We start from the raw sequence: 5,705 nt of genomic DNA on the forward strand, positions 1-5,705 counted from the left end.
ATATATTAACTCCATTTAGTTAAAGGTTTGGTTCAATTCTGGTATTTCTTTGTTGATTTTTTTTGTCTAGTTGATTTGTCCATTTGTGACAGTGGGGTACTGAGATTCCCCATACTCCAAAAACAAGAAACATATGATTAAGGTGAGTAGCATCTTTTCCTCACAAGGTCTTGGCTCTGAAATAGCATCAATACTATAAGAAAGGGCCTAGGAGAGTCAGAGAAGATCTCTGCCTGAAATATAGTGTGGGGTCCTAGCTGGGTAATAGCTACTCCATGATCATCAAGCTTCTCTAGCTAAAGAGCCCAGGAACATATCTGCAGTTCTGCAAAGCTGGGTTTATTAAGTCAATGCAAGGAAGAGAAACAAATACCATGTGGGGCCATGAGACAAGTCAATAAGACAGCGTTAGGAAGAATGTATCATAGTATTTGGCTTGGACAGCATTCGAGGAAATGGGAAACCTCCCTGTATTGGAAGTTATCCAAATGTAGAGGTAATTCTCTGATAAGGTATCTTAAAGATTCTTATATAAATAATGGAAGACGTTAAGTAAGGCTAATGCTGTAATTGGAAAAGAATCAGTAGTCATTCATTATTAAGGGGGGCGTTTGCTCATTTTCATGGTTTGGACAATGTTCTCAATTTTGTTTCTTTAAATATACTTATAGAGATCTTATTTTTGTCTTGCTCCACCACAGACACAAAGCAGTCTTGTCTGAGACTGGTATCCTAGGAAAGTGTCTATCTCAATAGGAGATCATCACATTGTCATTCTGAGTGTCAGGTCAGCTCTTAGCTAGCAGAAACTGCTTTTCTATTTCTCAAAGTACATGAGAATGTTTTCCTCAGAGGGCAGGGTTAACCAAGAAAGTAACAATAATTATTGTATTGTTTTTACTTACATATATTGTCAGTTGTACAGCTTATAAAGTCCTCTTACATTCATTGTGTAACTTGAGCCTCTCGGTACAGTACTGGACAATAAGTAGGCCAAAGGGCCTCCACATTGCCCAAATCCAGTGGCCATGTTTATCTTATATTTCATGTGAGTGACACCTCTTAAATGTGAAGAACCCCCTGGAGTTGTGCAACAAGGCTGCTCTGGGTGGGTACACATTTCTCTTCCTTTTGATGAGTATGAAAAGTGAATCACAGAAGCTTCCAGAGTGCTTCTCATTTCCCAATAAACCTTAGAGTTCTCCCTAACAATCTGCTCAGCTGCTGACGTTAGATTCCTGATTCAGTCATAGTTTCCACTTCCAGACAATTGCATCACCTTGCCTTCTTATGAACTAAACTACATAAGATGCTGCAGTGAGAAAAGTTCTGCCTTCTCCACAGTTAGGTCTCTGCCTGCCCAAAGCAGGATGCTTTAAAGGGCACTGATCTCTGAACTTCTCTCACATAGTAACTGCCTAAACCAAAGGAAAAAAAAAAAAAACACAACATGGACCAGCCAAGCACAGTGCTAGCTGCCTCACCTGGAAATTCTCAAGAGAAGTGGACTTCCACACATATGTATGCATACACACAGACACACACAAACACACAAAAAAAAAAAAAAAAAAAAAAACACACACAAGTGTGTGTGCATTGCCTAAAGCTAATATTCTTAGTATATGTTGCTCAGAACCCAGGAGTGATAGATGGAAAAAAATGATTTCGAATTTTCAAAAAATTTTAAAAGCAAAATATTCTGCCAAATTCAGCAGCCGAAATATTTAAATATAGACTGAGCTACATATTTTTCCACAGTCTCAGAAACTGTCCAAATAAAATCCCGGAGGAAAATGGAATTGCCCATGAAATTTCTCTAACAATAAATCTTTGTCCACACTACCTTAACTAGGAAATTCCCTAGCCACGAAATTTCTCTGAGACATTGTATAAAGTGAAACCGAAAATGGAATGCCTCACTGTTTGTTTTTGAACTAAAGCAGTTCCCAGAAAGAATATGAACTTTGATTCTAACAGATCTGTTCAGGAATGTTACTCTCTGTAACAAACAAACTGTGCCTTCTGGCAATTTACCTATCTCTTTGAGCCCTTCATTAAATTCCTAAGCATGTAATTACCAAGCATGACTCTCTGTTATAAGGGACTATCTCCTGCTTCTCCGTCAAGCCCCAGACTTCACTATTGGAGCATGTCCCACACTGTAGCGGTATGTCCCACTTTTTGTCTCCCTTAGAACACTCAGCCCATTCTGTTATCCTTGTGTTTCCAACACAGCATAAAGGCGCATAAAATATCTGTAGAATGTACCTGTTGTCTTAGGATAGGTACAACTGAAGATCTTGAATATCAGGAAAGCTAGATTTTCACGTATACACCTTTTCAAACTGTTTGTCTTACCATACACACTTGGCACACATATTTCTTTTTAATTAAAAATCATATTTACACAAAAAGGAGAAAATGCTACTAGCATATACATGAGCAGATAAATATGTGACAGTAGAATAGTAAGCACTGACTATCATTCAGATTCCTTTCTTCTTTAAGCATAGGGTCAAAGTGCATGATTTTAACTTTTTTTTTTTTGGTACCGGGAATCAAACTCAGAACCTTGCACTTGTCAGGCAGGCACTTTTGCCACTGAGCTGCATCCCCAGCCCTAAAGTGCATGATTTTAAAGCAAATTATTTTCTCCTTTTACATAGTAAACTACAGGTACTATGTTAAAAAATAAAGTATAATTTCACTGGATGTAATTTTTTTTCATTATGAAGAAATGACTAAGTGAGTTAATTCAGTCAATTTGATCCTAAATCCACACCTTCCTAGTGTTAGTATACATGGAGAGGAGCAGTGAGGGGCACATTCCTGGGGCTTTCTGCCTAGTGCTCTAACCAGTTAATCTGTACATTTAAAATATGATACTGGGAACAACTAACATGTCTCTCAATAGGTAAATGGCTAAACATTCTATGCATGTGATAAAATGTCACGAAACAATGTACACGCCCTGGATAAATGCCAGATTACTAGTTTTGATATTGTTTTAGAATTATGAGATGTAACTATTAGGGGAGAGCTGAGTGATGGATACAGAGTAATTCTCTGTTGTCTTTGCAACTTCCTATGAATTTACAATTATCTCAAATAAAAAGTTTTTTTAAAAATATACCTGGGTTTATTAGCTGCCTTGAGCTACCCCAATAAAAAGCCACAATCTGGATGGCTTAAACAGAAATTTATTGTGGTATCACAGTCTGGAGGCTGGAAATCCAAGATCAAAGTGCTGGCAGGCCTGGTTCCTTCTGACAGCCATGAGGGAGAATGTATTCCATCCCTCTCTCCTAGTTTATGTTAGCTTCAGTCATTCCTTGGCTTGGAGACGACATTCTCCCCGTGTTTTCACAGTACCTTCCCTCTTTTGTGGCTGTCAAGTTTCCAAATTTTCCCCCTTCAAAGGACATGATTGTCTTGGGTTACAATACATCATAATGACCTTAACTTGATTGGCTGCAAAGACTTTATTTCAAAATATGGCCACATCCATAGGTACTGAGGGTTAGGATTTCTGCATTTTGGGGGGATACACAATTCAATCCATAATACTTGATCTAAAAATAATATGTTGTCAAATACAGGAGGAAAAAACCGGGCCTAAAGGTAGTTCATGTTAAAATGAGGAGGAGGAGCCGAAGGAGGAGGAAGAGGAGAAGGAGCAGGAGGAGGAGCAGAAGGAGGAGGAGGAGCGGGAGGAGGAGGAGGGGGAGGAAGAAAAGGAAGAGAAGGACTAGGAAGAGGACTGGGAGGAGGAGGATCAGGAGGTGGTGGTGGAGGGGAGCAGGAGGAAAAGGAGGAGGGAGAAAATATACTAACAAATGAAACCCCCAGTTTTTATCATAAGTTCCACTGAAATTAATAGTTTAACAAGTGTTCTTTTTTAAAAAATTAGATTCTATTTCCATCGAATTAATAAATTCAGATCGAAGTCAGATATAGCCACAGTTTCTCTCACTTTTCAGATTACACATGGACTGTCGCTGATGCAGGGAAATGGACATACAAGAGAACCTCTGTGAGTCTGAGAAGAGAGTTGAAGTGAACTAAGATGCTGAGGGACAAAGACACATGATCTCTGTCTTCAAAGTATCTATTTCTAAATCCCGCATGCCATTTCAAAAAGTGGTATGAATGAGCGGCAAAGCTTAAATTCTCTTGGTAATAGAATTTGGCTCGTAAGAAGGTAACATTAAGTCCAGAAGAAATCCCTAATATTTTGAATGCTAGACAATTTTAACAATAAAAATCTCTAACCAGTGGAAGGGCTTGCTCAAACTGTAGTAACTTTAGATTACTACATGTGAAGATTGTACTAGCTATCTCGAAGGTTTTTTTGTTTGCTTGTTTGGTTTGGTTTGCTTTTTACTTTTTAGCACTATTACTGAAAAGCATGTTAACTTTTCACTGTTTTAGAAATGCTAAAGGATAAAGATGCAAATTTAGGTTAAAAATGCTTCAGAAAAATATATTAGTAAATACACTAAAAAGCTTATTTTAATACACTCTTTAGTAATAATTCTAAAGAGAAATGTTTTTTTCTCAATGGGCATACAGTATGAGTACTTTTCTAACTTTTCATTGTAATAGGTCACATCATTAAGTACAGCAGGATTTTTTTTAAAGGTTTTTGGGGGGAGCTCAAATATACCCCAAACATTACTTTTCCCATGTAGAACATTCGCTGTTATGCAATTACAGATTTCTCAGCATTAATATTTTTAAAATTTCTAGGTGTTTTTATATTGAAAAATAGAAACATTTGGAATTGTACTCTTTTAAGTGTTTTCCAATGTTTTGTCTTGTTTCTAATGGAAGAGATGTAAGATTTAAAGTGATTTCCTAACATAACACAAGCAGGTACCAATAACCTTATTCTCAGTAACTGGGGAAACAAATTTTGATGTAACTTCATAGAATTTCAAATAAATGAATTCAACCTATGGATATGATGCTTATTTCAAGCCTACTCTGCACAATTGGGTTTTTTGTGTGTGTTTAATTGATATGCATCAGCATCGGTATTTTTTAACCTGTCTTTAATCAATTCATTATGGGAGTTAAAAATTCCATAGCTAAATATTAATTCCCATATATAACTAAGAAAGCTTATTTTTAAAAGGTATACTATGCAAACTACCATGATCCAAAGCATAGGGTAAGGTGTGCCTATGAGGACTATGCAGTTCTACATAAAGGATTTGCACACGTTCAGATTTTAGTAGCATGGTGGGTGGAGAGTCCTGGAACCAAGCTACCCGCAAATACTGCATTCCAAAAGACAATGGTATTTGCACCACAAGAAAGGTGCACGTTCAAAATAGGAAAATGGAAAGATGAAGTCTGTTTTTGTTGGCAGTAAACTCCGCATGCTCCCAGATGTCCAGGAAAGCAATGCGGCACCTCCGGGAGTGGGCGGGGTGGGCGTCTTCCCGGGGCAGGAGGCGGTTTCCAGGTCACAGCCGCTGAGCACCTGCCCTGGTTCCGCCACCCTCTCTCCGAGTGACAGGAAGTGGGGAGGCGCCGCAGTCCGGAGGGGACTGTGCCCCTCCTGAGCCCCGGAAGAAACGCTTCCCGAGAGGGCAGCGGGAGCCGGGGACGCGGCCGCAGGCTGCCGCGCGGGGCTTTCCGGAGAGGAAAGCGCCTCCCAGCCAGGAGCGGACGGACGTGACACCCGGCCCCGCGGCCCG

Source organism: Chinchilla lanigera, unplaced genomic scaffold, assembly GCF_000276665.1.
Source record: "Chinchilla lanigera isolate Chin_1 unplaced genomic scaffold, ChiLan1.0 scaffold00016, whole genome shotgun sequence".
NCBI classification, from domain to species: Eukaryota; Metazoa; Chordata; class Mammalia; order Rodentia; family Chinchillidae; genus Chinchilla; species Chinchilla lanigera.